The sequence below is a fragment of the Callospermophilus lateralis genome, chromosome 9 (genome assembly GCF_048772815.1).
Source record: "Callospermophilus lateralis isolate mCalLat2 chromosome 9, mCalLat2.hap1, whole genome shotgun sequence".
Taxonomy (NCBI): domain Eukaryota; kingdom Metazoa; phylum Chordata; class Mammalia; order Rodentia; family Sciuridae; genus Callospermophilus; species Callospermophilus lateralis.
Window position 1 is genome coordinate 80,383,806 of NC_135313.1, and position 12,833 is coordinate 80,396,638.

The window sequence follows — 12,833 nt, forward strand, 5'->3', positions numbered from 1 at the left end:
CATGTAGATCCCCAGTTCTATGATCAGAAACAAAAAGGCAATTTGTGTTTCCAAAGACAAAGATTTAGAATCAATTTCCCTCCAATCCAAGTACACTTGTCTTCTATCTATCTGGCTTCCTGGTTACATGATCTGTTAATTCTCAGACCTTCTTAATTTAGAGCTGGCTTGGAAGTGTTTAGAGGGAAGACCTCCTTAGGATCTCGTGAAATCCAACTGGAATACTCATCTGCTTGGGATAGTTTAGGTGCACTCTCTCCAGAGGAGAGTAGTCTTTGAAGGAATATGGATCCCTATTTTGGTAAATAAAATTGCAATCAATCTAGTTGCTCAAGGGCAAATCTGGAAATCATCCTTGACTCTTTATTCTCTCTCATCTCTCATATCCAATCAATCACCATGCCCCTCCTGCCCATTAAGGGATTTTATTTGCATGTATGTTTTACATTCCTAGAAAAAGAATCCCAGGATTTTTCCTCCTGGGTGTTTTCGCCTTGCTTCTTCACAGTCCATGATGCCAGTTTAAATTGTCAATATAATGAAACCAAACAGATGGGATGGGAGCAGATTATTCTGCCATTTTTCTAGGTTTTTGAGCTGTACATCAAATCTGGGGCTGATCACTCCACACTTGTTCAACCTGCCTGTGAGGTTCACAACAATTTTCCCAGCTCTGTGATCATCAATGATTTCAAATTTGCCAATGTAACCATGCTTCATCCCCACAGTTAGAAACCAGATGATGATTTTGGAGCACAACCTAATAAAGACTTGACATTTGCTTGTCTTCTCGGCATTGTTGTTGCTCTTGAGAACATCAACCAAGACATTCACTCACACTATTATGGAGGCATGGAAAGATGTGGAAAGAGTTTGATTCCTCCTTTTTTAATATTTATTCATCCCTCCATCTCTTTCTGTCCCCTCTGTCAACACCCTATTTCAACCTGCCATTATCTGTTGCATTGAACACACCTGTTCAAGCCTCTACCCCTTTCCAGATTGTCACTCAGTAAGTTTGGGGCAGACCTTAGGCATGCATATTCTATTAAAATTCCCTAGATGATTCTGGAGCACAATTTGACTTTTCATTCTTTCTAAGTATGTGAAGCAACTATTAGGAAATGAAAGAGAGTAGTGGAAATTTATATGGGTCTATATGTTAAGTGGGAGAAGACCAAAAGGAGAAAAAGAATTTTCTACCACTTTTGTTCACCAGTTAAGGCTCTCTCTTTGTACCTAGGCATTTTTCCCCATTCCTAAGTATCCATCCAGGAATTGACTCCTTTTTCATTGTCTAATCCAGAAGAGTGACCTCATTGTGGCTCTGTCAGAGGGCTCGTAAGGCACTGGCAGACCAAGTTAGGAAATATCTGGGCTTGCTAGAATATTGTAGGACTCTTCCAATTATGCAGGGATGACCACTTTTGAATTTCAGGTCATAGGAAAGTTTTCCTTCCAGCTGTCTTGCTGAGGTTGGTTCCTGTCAATTTTCAAGAAAGGGGACCTTGCACTTGCTGTGGTGTCACTAAGTGTTCCACTTTATGTAACACAGGCTTCAGAACATTGCTCTTAAATATATGTTAGGGTTGGGCTATTTAAAGCTCAAGACTTATGCTGCTCAGACATGAAGCACAACATTCCAACATAGCTTTAAGTTATGCAAATGGCTTCTTCTCAGTTGCTGCAAGAAGCTTTGTTTGGTGATACTGGCGTGGGGCCAAACAGGTAGCGTGATATGAGTAGGCAGCCCTCCTACTCCTTCTCAAGTGGAAGGCTTCCGCCAGTGCTGTTCTCAAATGTGCAAACAGGGCAGAAGCAAGCCTGAAGAAAGACATGTTTGGAAGGTAGCATGGTTTTGTTAAGTTCAGCCAGAGCCTGACTAGAAGGTGGAAGAGCTAAGCTTCAGTTTTGGCTATGGCTTAGGGGAGGTGATGTCTATTCTCCATTCTGCCTCTTGGTCCAAGAGGAGAGCTGAACTGGATCTTCTGTTTCAAACATAAGATTTTACTTCGTAAAGACCCTAATATTGGCAAGTATGTATAAATAACATGCATCAGTAGACATTACATATCTATATTCTAAAGTTGATGGTGCCCTTTCTCCTTTATAGGTTCAGTCTGATTAATTTGGATCCTATTCAGTCTCAAGGCATAGGAAGTCCAGAGTTCTCCATGATTTCTGTAATTTCCCAGGATTATCACCTTATCCGTTTCACCACTCCCATCTCTCTGGGTGAAAACTCAGCCTAGTTATTATAAAAATCCACAAACTCCAACAGTTTATAAGCTTAAGTGGAAGTTTTTCAAATCTGGGAAGGAAGATTGCAGGGAAGAATCACACCCTAAGTTCTATGGCCTCTTGCAACTTCCTGGCTCCAGTTTTCTTCCTCCCTGTGTGCTCCCTCCTTCTCTGTCTTTTCATACTCCCTACCTTCCCTAACCCCAGATCACCCTATTATGCAGAATGAATTGGCTCCTGGGGGCAGTGGAGGCAGGTGGGGCTCAGCCACTATCTCTAAACTTGCAAGCCCACCCACAAGCCCTTTATTGCTAATGCAATTCACTCTTCTTAGAAAACAGGTTTGGATATAGATAGTTTTCTCTCCCTTTGCTGCATATTTGATATCTTACCATGTGCTCAGGTGTATCATGCATATGGATACAATGGATACTGTGGAAATTTTAGAATGTACAGGTGGGTTCTCCTGCAGGCAAGCTGTGTGATGTTATTAGCCTTGAGCTATATAAAACCACCAAGATTTTAAAGTTTGGATCTGCACTATTTTGAGGCAAAAGAGAAAACGATGTTGAGGAAGAGTGTGAGAAGAATCGGAGTGTTTATGTATAGATGTGCAACTTCCAAAGTAAAAGGTGAAAAATATATAAACTATCCTATGAATATTAATAAGAATACTTGGCAAAGCACTCTGAGTTCTCAGAAGAAAGACGCTACATAAGCACAAACTTTACCTCATTAATCCTAACAGCATCCTTGTGAGAAGAGAGCCAAGGAAGGTTTTCCATTTTAAAGAAGAGGAAATGGAGAAAGGCGGAGACATAACTTGTTCCTAAAGTCATCATTATCTCTGTTGCAAAGGACCTGCAAAGCCCTCCTTTAGAAAGTCGCCTCTCCCCAGCCAGCCTCCTGCTTCATGATTCTTCTTTGCTGCTAGATGCTGCTCACCATTTCACCTGTCAGTCTCATCCAGCCAATCAGATGAGAGTTTCCTGAGGGTAGAGCCTGGGCCCTCTATCTCCTTGACTTCTCTTTCTCTCACTGCAGCCTTTCAACAGAAATTAGGACTTAATAAATATTCAATAAATAATTATTCGTTGATGGGCAGTGAATGTTGTGTGGAAATGACAATGGTCGAACTAGCTTTATTTCCCCTTCCAGTCCTTTAATTTTTTTTCTTTAGTTATTTTTCTCTTTTTATACTATGTTTGTAAAAAATTATAAGTAATATGAATGCTGTACTTTTGTAAATAAATAAATCATTGTAGACTTTCTTTTGTCTATCACTCTCCTCCTAGACTTAATCACTGCTTTATGAACAGATTAGGGAGAGCTTTTAGTATTATAGTCATATATTTTCTTTCCCATCCTCCTGCCTTGGTCTTCTAATGACTGGGGCAATAGTCACATATCACCACATCTGGCTAATGATATATTTTTACAAATACTACATGTATATAGTGACAAACTCAAAAGGTGTTTTGAAATATATTCTGTGAAAAATAATTTATCACTATGCTTTTCCCCAGGGCCACCTGGTTTAACTCTGCAGAGGTGATTGCCATTCACAGTCCCCTGTGTGTCCTTTTAGATATGTCCTATGTTTCCATGAGTATACATGTGCATATTATTTTTATTCTAAATAGTAGTATATTATAGAGATTTCTCTGTACTCTTTTTTTTAAAAGAGAGAGAGAGAGAGAGAAGAGAGAGAGAATTTTTTAATATTTATTTTTCAGTTTTCGGTGGACACAGCATCTTTATTTTATTTTTATTTTTATGTGGTGCTGAGGATCAAACCCAGCACCCCGCGCATGCCAGGCGAGCACATTACGGCTTGAGCCACATCCCCAGCCCCTCTCTGTACTCTTTTTATTTTTTTAATGACATAATGGGGATTGTTCCAGGTCTGTATTTATGACTGACGCATTTACAGAAGTCCTGTATGGACATATCATTGTTTACCTTCCTACTAATGGAGAAGAGTATTTTGTTGTTTCAAGCAATGTTCTGATGAATGATTTTCTACTTATATCACATTTCATATGTGGTAGGATATCTATAGAATAAATTCCTAGGAGAATTATTGGCTCAAATAATTTTTGCATTTAAAATTTTCATGGACATTGCTACATTGCTATCCATATAAACAAGTTGTCCCAATGCACATTCCCAATCACAATGTAAGAGAGAGTGATATTTTATTAATTTTTTTGTGGTGCTGGAGATTAAGCCCAGGGCCTCATGTATGTTTGGCAAATACTCTACCCCTGAACTACATCTCCAGTGTAGCTAGAACATGATACATTTTAGGAAAGCTATATGTATGAGATGAAAGCATGGGGGAAGGTGTATGAATTAGATTGCAGCACAGTAGCATGTCCCAGTGTAGTGGCTGATGGCCAAGGTTCACCCATAGAGTTAACCATGTGTTTGGCCCTGTTGTGAGCTCTTGTATTCATCATCTCAAAACAATTCTGAGATTTCTGTGTGATTTTATTGAAAGGACTTTAAATTGGCACCTTGTTTAATAGTTAATGTAGCTATTAAAAAAGAACAAACATTTATTGAATATCTCCTGCAGGTCAGAAACAGAGATAAACACTTACTATGCTGTATCAGTTAATCCTAGGAAGTAAGCATTATTTTCCTCTATTTTTTTTTTGATGAGGAAACTGAAATTCATGTTAAGTAACTTGCCCAAGATATACCATGAAATCAAAGAAGGCCTCTGGAGCTCTTTCCTCTATGCCACATTGGCTTCCTATGTTGCCTGTGTGATTTGGAAGATTAAGGAAGTCCTCAGTCAACTGAAACTGCATTTTTCTGAGGAAGAAGGTTATAAGTCCAGCGGTATTACAGCATGAAAAATGTCTGAATATCTATATTTGAGCTTGTCAGTAGAAACACAAATCACCTGGTAACCAAGGGATGTTTTCTGCTGTGAAAACCTCAACAATTTTGCAGCTCTCTCCGACACGGGGAAGGTCATAGAGACAGTTATGTCGTCACAGATGATGACCTGCTTAAGAAGGAGTGGATTTTAATCTCGGCATTATTTTAAGATTTGGCTACCTGAGGAAAGGGAACATAAGGGAGTGGGACACACTATTTTCACATTAAGATTCAAGGTAAGCTGAGACACTAACAGTGGCCAAAATTCATGCCCTGTGGTTACTGCTATGTTGAAATCCTGTGGAAAGGGGAGTTTCACTTCCAGACACAGATTGACCACCAACAGTTCAAGAAGACCTATGCAGTCATCTGTTGGTCTTCCCCTCTCCCCCCCAAAAAAACCCCCAAACTGTCATGTACTTTTACAGAAAGCCAGGGATGGCACTGTGTATCTCTTATGGACTTGAGTTCAGAAGATGGTGCTGACTCTGAAAGTACCTTCTTTTTTTAATTTTTTAAAAATATTTTTTAACTGTAGTCGGACCCAATACCTTTGTTTTATTTATTTATTTTTATGTGGTGCTGAGGATTGAACCTAGGGCCTTGCACGCACTAGGCGAGTGCTCTACCACTGAGCCATAACATCAGCCCTGAAAGTACCTTCTTAATAGGGATATATTGCACACTGCCCCTGATGAACAGCTCTGATACAACTAATTGGCTTGGTTACAACAATTACTTACTATGTTCTTGCCAGTCTGTGAATATCTCCATGATGAGTCACTGGAAGATACATGGGATGTAAATTCCTGTCTTTATGTACTGCATACCGAGGCGTTGCCAGTCTCTTTGGGCAGATAAAAACACAGACACATGAAAAGTTACGAGAAATGCCTCCAACAGATATTTGTTCAGACTGTTTTGTGAAAGGCACTGAGCTAGATTTTCAGACTACAATGAAAAAGAAAAGAGATCTGGTCCTTGCTTTTCTTATTTACATGTAGATGGTGGCGACAGGCTATCAAACAGTTAACACTACGTGAGAGTAAGTGCTGGAGATAATTTAGGCTACATTAGGTTGGCTTGGTGAAAGAAAGTGCTAAGTACAATGTGAATGTGGAAGTCAAGAGTGAGCATGTTCTTCCTTCTGGGTGGAAGGAATGTTCTAGAAGGCAAGTGTGGAAGTCCTAAGTTCTATTGACCAAATATTTTAGTCTTTTGTCCTTCTGGTTCCTGTTGGATCATATGTTCCCACCCTTTGAACTCAAGCTTGACCCTATAACTTGTTTTGAAAAACACAAATAACATTGATATGCATCTCTTCTTGCTAGAAACCTTGAGGCACATTAGAGTAACCATACCTTGGCTTTCCACTGTTGGGCTGATCCTCGTGGACACATATGTTGAGAGGAAGTCTTTGCCAGTCATTGTTCCCAGAGGATGAGAATGAACTGACTTCCTAGCATTTAGAAGATTTACGTTGTTGTGCTTTTGACTCACTGATATTTTGGAGACTTTGTGCTTTTAAAGCCCATTCTGACTCATGAATCCACTTAATTTATTTTTAAGGGCTAAGAACAAATTCATAGAAAGCTACAGGTAAGAGTCTTATTATTTTAGAGCTTCTGATTTAGTTGTGGGGAAGTTAGGAGATGAAACTAGACACAGAGCAAATAAAAACATAATTAATTTAGATTATGATAACTCTGATCCAGGTATTGAGATAAGAGAGTACCTTTTTAATAGGGACTACTTAGAGAGGGTGGTCAAATGGCCTCTCTGAGAAGATGATATTTGTAGCTGAAACCTTGTGAGTGATTATGGATCAACCAGATCAAAACCCAGCAGAGTGTTACTGAGACAGGAAATAGTAAAATCCCTGAGGTCAAGAAAGCTTGACTTGTGTGAGGAATAAAAAGAGAACAACGTGGCCCAAATAAGATTCCTCTTAGGAGATGAATGTGGTATCAATTGAGGTATCAGAGAGGTAGAGACTGATGTTCAAGCCTACAGTACAAAATTTGAATTTTATTTTATTTAAATATTTAGTTTTTTTTAATCTTCACTTTAGTTTTATGTGGTGCCGAGAATTGAACCCAGTGCCCCACGCCTGCTAGGCGAGCGCGCTACCACGTGAGCCACATCCCCAGCCCCTTTTTTAAATGTTTTAAGCAGGGGAGTCATATGATGTTATTTATATTTTAAAAAGATCACTGTGTGATCTTCACAGGAGAAGGTCAAGAGTGAATTGAGAAAGACCACTTAAGAGACAACTACAACCTTCTGCAAAGAAATTTTGGTGGCTTGGTTTAGTGTAGAAGCAGTAGAAATGGAGAAAATGGGACATATTTGAGACATATTTTGCTGATGGATTGAATATGTCTGGATTTTTTGGCCTGAGTTAAGTGGGCAGTGTCATTCACTGAGAAAGAGGACAGAAGTAGAATTAGGAGGGAGATTGGTAGGTAAATGAAGAATTCTGTTTAGATAAATTTAATATTCACAGTAGATATCAAAGATAACAAGACTGTCTGAGACTCTAAATAGATGTTAAGCTGAAATAAAACAAGGAGTCATCGGCAAATAGGTGACACTTGAAGCCATGAAAGTGGCTGATATCTGGGGAATGTGTGCAGATAGAAGGAGAGTCCAGGACTCAGCCCCTGGGAACTCCAAAATTTGGAGGCTGAGGAGAAGAGAAGTTATGACAGAGGACTGGGAATGAGTGACTAATGAGATAAGAAAAACAGCAGAAGAGTGCAGTGTTGGAATCAAGAGAAGGAGCATTGAGAAGGGAGGAATGGTTAGACATGCTGAACAGTATGGAAAGCAGGATGGGATTAGAAGATGAATGTTTTCATTGACTTGGCACAGAGGAGATTGTTGAACTGAAAAGAACAAATTAGTGGATCTAGAAGCTAAATTGCAAAAGGTAGAAGAAGGAATGAATGAGAAGTGGAAAAATATCAGAAGCTATGTGTATAGAAGTTGCAAAAGCAAAGACAAGCAATAGACTGATGGATAGATGGTAGGCGGATGGGTCCTTTGTAAGGATAAAAGTTTCTAAAGTATGTCATATGGTCATAAGGATGATTCAGGGAAAAGAGAATGAAGTGGGAGGAAGGGAGGGAGAAGGAAGAAAATGAGGAGGAGAAAAAGAGGAGGAGGGAGAAAGGGAAGATCTTTAAGTGCAAAGTACTTGAAACCATGGAATTAAGAGCATCAGCAGAAAAGAAGGCATTGGCTTTGATCTTGATGGATGGTTAGAAGTTGTGAGGGCAGAAAGGACATTATTAGTAAAGGTACGTATGATAGTTAAGATGGTGTCTTGGTGCAAAAAGTAGAATGGACTGAAGCCATGATTTATTAAAGAAATATTAGAACTCAAGAGTGAAAATACTTGATGAAATTGGAGAGTTGAAAGGGAAGTTTGCTCCATGCAGAAGTGCCTCCTACCACTGATCAATAGATGCCCATCTAGGCTCTATTCAAAGGGGATGGTGGATTGCAGAGATCCTGGTATCTGAATCGGCTATTGAATTCATAAATTAGGCCATGAAAATCAGGATAAATTTTAGAGTAGAATGAAACTTCATAAAAGAGTACTTTAAGCAGCTTCACAGGAGGTAACATTGAAGACTGGAGCAGGGAGGTCCTGGAAGCCAAGAAGCCAGGCTGGAAGCTAGTGGGACAGAGGCCAATAAGGATGGCACCATTGGGATTGGAGAGGGAGGGAGGTAATGTGGCAGGAGATATTAAAGGCCACACGAGGAAGTATGTTGAACAGAAGGAGATTTAAGAAGGGTGAACACAAAATGTGACGACGTATTTTTGAGCCTAGGAGGACAATGGTGGTTTGAACAAAACCAGAGAAGCTGTGAACAGAATAGGGTAAGTGAGGGCTAAGGAACTTGAACTTTGGGAGTATGTTTCATATGAGTGATTCTGGAGCCAGGATACTAGATTAATCTATAAAAGGAAAATGTGGAAAGAGAAAAGCTGGACACAGAAGAGAAATGGTTGAGTGAGGGAGACACAGGAGAGCAGTGGATCAGAGAACAGAGTTCCCAAAACTTGGTCTTTGGTGTCACATGTGGCAAAGAGAGGCAATTAGGCTGAGATAACCAGAAAAGCTACATGTGCTTAGTTTACAAAGGGCTTTCATCAGATTTCACTTCATTTACGTTTTAGTTCTACTTCATAATTCTGAGGTAGCCAGGTTATGGACTCTCACTTTCAGAGAAGAGAATTGCTCAATGTCACACTTGCTTCAGGTCCACAGAATGGTAGATCTCTAAGTGAGGTTCCATGACCAGCAGCACCTGGGAGCTGGCTAATACCTAGGCTCCATCTCAGAACCCAATCAGTCACACTGGGGCTGGGCCCCGGGTAACCTGTTGTCCAACAAGGCTTCCAGGAGAATCTGATGCACACTAAATTTGAGAATCACCAGTTGCCAGAAAGAGAGCCTATTCGGGAAGGAAGCCAGATGCCAGAGGGTTAAGGACTGAATGGGAAGTAAAACACAAAGGCAGCTGGAGTGATCACTTTCCCTAGATAGCTCTGACCTCATTTCCTGGGGTTGTGGCTGGAGGACACTCCTTTAGGATCTCTGGATTCTGCTTATTTAGTAATAGATTTTAAAATTTCTCTTTAAAAATTTAGTAATATTTTGCTTTCCATTTACCCATATATTATTTTGCTACTGCATTATTTGTTCAGTGCTGTTGTATTGGTGGCGATATTAACTCTCTAATTAGAAAGCATATTTTATTAGTAGAAGGAAGAACTTCATTTTTTAAAAAAAGCACTCTCATGGTACCTAACATAGTAGTGATCAGCATTCCACAGTTTCTTTATGTAAAGGCTCATTAACATATTGATGCCTCTAGACTGTAACATGCGGGCATGATCCTGCTATGGCTATTTAGGAAAGACAGGAATAAAAACTGGAGCAATTGGGGCCTAAACAAGGGTGTGGACTGGGTATGGGACTCTTTCATGGTGCTTAGAAGCTTTGAGGAACATTAAAAAGTAAGACCGACAAGAGATAAATGGTGGGATGATTGCTAATTTGGCAATGGTTAGGGAATTAACACAGTTTTAGTTCAAAAAGAAAAATCTGAAGAAGCTTTTCTCCTTAACTGTAAGCTCTTGGCCATAGAAGAGAACAAGTACATTTAAAGCAAATGCTTTCCATTCTTTCCTGTTTATCCACAAGATTTGCTGCTCTTGCTGTTGTCAATAAGGGCAGCCTGCTTTTTGACTTGATCTGTTCCTTTCAAGCCCAAGATCTCGGTCCTGACCTTCCCTCCTTGGTATCAGTTTGATTTCTTTTCTAATCTTGCCTCAACATTAGCTGTGAGGTTTTCTGCTCCATTTAGGGATTAAGATGGCTGATTTTCTCTCCTTAAGGACATGGTTCTTTATCATTTAGTTTGTGTGTCTTTGTGTGTGTGTGTGTGTGTGTGTGTGTGTGTAAAGAAAGGAAGTAAACAGATTCTGAAGATACAATTGTTTTCTTCCTATTCTGGTCAGGTATGTCTCCCATCACATCCAAGAGGTCAGTCAGGGTAGGAACCATCACATTCTCAGTCCTCAAATAACTTCTGCTTGAAATAATTTTTGATTGACTAACTTTATGGGGAAAAAAGTAAAAGAGGTTTTGGCAATCTTCAATAGGACAGATGGAAATGTGCCTGGCAGGGTTTGATGTTCTAGGATGAAGTTTCCATCATCTTTTGTCTAATCACAGAAGGTGCTTTGGAGTAAGAAAAGTAAAACTGAGTTTGATGTGGGCTCATTTGGCTAGATATGTACTAGTCGGACATGAAATTTTTTGGCATGGATGTCTGAAGTTTTCTGTAGTAAATAGGGATCTCAGTGAGCATTTGATGAAGAAAATATGAGACCCCAACAATTGCAGTATTGAAAAGAAAACATTAAAATAGGAAACTAAAATATACACATGTGTCTGTAAGGATCTGTATATGCAGACAAAAATACATTTATGGACCAGACAAGAGCCGCAACTCTAGGAAAGACCTAGGATAGATACATGAATTGACAAAGCAGTGAATATCACTGGCAGATTCACTAAGCTTAGAGGAATGAGCAAAGCAAAATATAAGTGCAGCTTATATTTTAATTAATGAAAACACATGCAGCCGTCCTGTGAAGTGAGTCAGTGTTCCTCATTTCACATATGAGGAAACAAGGGCAGAAAGGATAAATGACTTGCCATTTTGCCAATCAGAAGTATCGCCCCAGCCATATTGCTAGCATTTTCAGTGAAGTTTCAAAGAATGACTTTCATTTCAAATTCGGTCTGGGTTCATGCAAGACCACAGTGGTGACATTTCCAGTTCTCTGAAGTCACTCGCCTCGTCCTGTCTGGGAGGTAGATAATGGTCAATAAGGATTCACATGGAAGATATGGAAATTTTAAGTGCTTCTTATGATGACTTAAATTAGCACTTGTCTTGCTTTTTTTAATATAAACTTCCCATCCCTGAGTGCCACTTACGTGCTATATAGCACAAAGAGCAAGCTTGCTGGAAAATTAATTAATTCAATAATTGGTGGCAAAGGAACTTGAAAACTTGCCAGACCAACAGCCAAGTGTGATTTGTAGCAACAGAATAGACAAATACCTGAGGAATGACTTTCATGATTTTTTTTGGGTGGAGTGGGGTGGGGTTGCCGTAGTAATTGGTAGGAAGGGAAAGGGACATTGAAAGAAGACATTATGGATTCAGTTTTTCTTTTGCATGATAAGAACTCTGTGTGGAGTGATCCCTAGATCCTGATGGACCTGGGGGTGTTAGGGTAGAGAAAGAAAGTAATGGGAGAGCTAGCTATGCTTTGGAAGACTGAGTCAATCCACAGAAATCAAAGAGAGGCATGCAATTCCTTAAATGAACTATGCAGAGAAGGCACAGAAGACAAAGGTCTGCAGATGGCTTGATAGTTAATTTTGTTTCAATGTGGCTAGGTCAAGGAGTACCCATGTGTTTGTTCAAACATTATTTCCAGGTGCATCTCTGAAGGTGTTTCTGGATGAGATTAGCAGTTGGAATTGGCAGTCTTGAGTAAAGTAGATTACTGTCCCTGATGTGGGTGGCCCTCATCCAATCAGTTGAAGGCCTGAATAGACCCAAAAGGCTGACACTCCCTCATGTCACAAGAAATGCTTTTCACCCGACTAAGCTGGAATATGGGCCTTTTCCTGCCTTCAGCCTCTTTCTGGGTTTCAAAGCCTGCCACCATCTGGACTAGAATTTACACCATGGGTTCTTCCGATTCTTCAGTTTCCTGATGGTCAACTGCACATCTTGTACTTCTCAGCCTTTGTGACCACTTGAATTAATTTTTTATAGTGAATTTCTTCCCACTCACCCCTGATTTTGTTTCTCCAGAGAAGTTTAATGTAGATGGAAATAGAATTTTATTAAACATCCAGAAATTTGAAGAATAAAATGTCACCTTTGGACAGAGGTAGGCAGTGGCAAGAAAAGAGGAGAATGAAAGTCCCGTGTTTGGCTAGAGAGGCACACCTGTAGATGGGAAAACTTTGACCGGGTGGAAGATTGCAGATGTGTGTCGAATTCTGCAATCTGTAAACAAAGAGGTGATCACTTGCATTTTGCCAATGGGAAAGGGAACTAATTAATTAGAGGAAAGGAGGATCTTACAGTATT

General features: G+C 39.8%; 1 pseudogene; it reads right to left on the reverse strand.

The window, feature by feature from the left end:
- Positions 1–450: 450 nt before the first annotated feature.
- Positions 451–6,561, reverse strand: LOC143407555 (small ribosomal subunit protein uS8 pseudogene; annotated as a pseudogene).
- Positions 6,562–12,833: the final 6,272 nt, after the last annotated feature.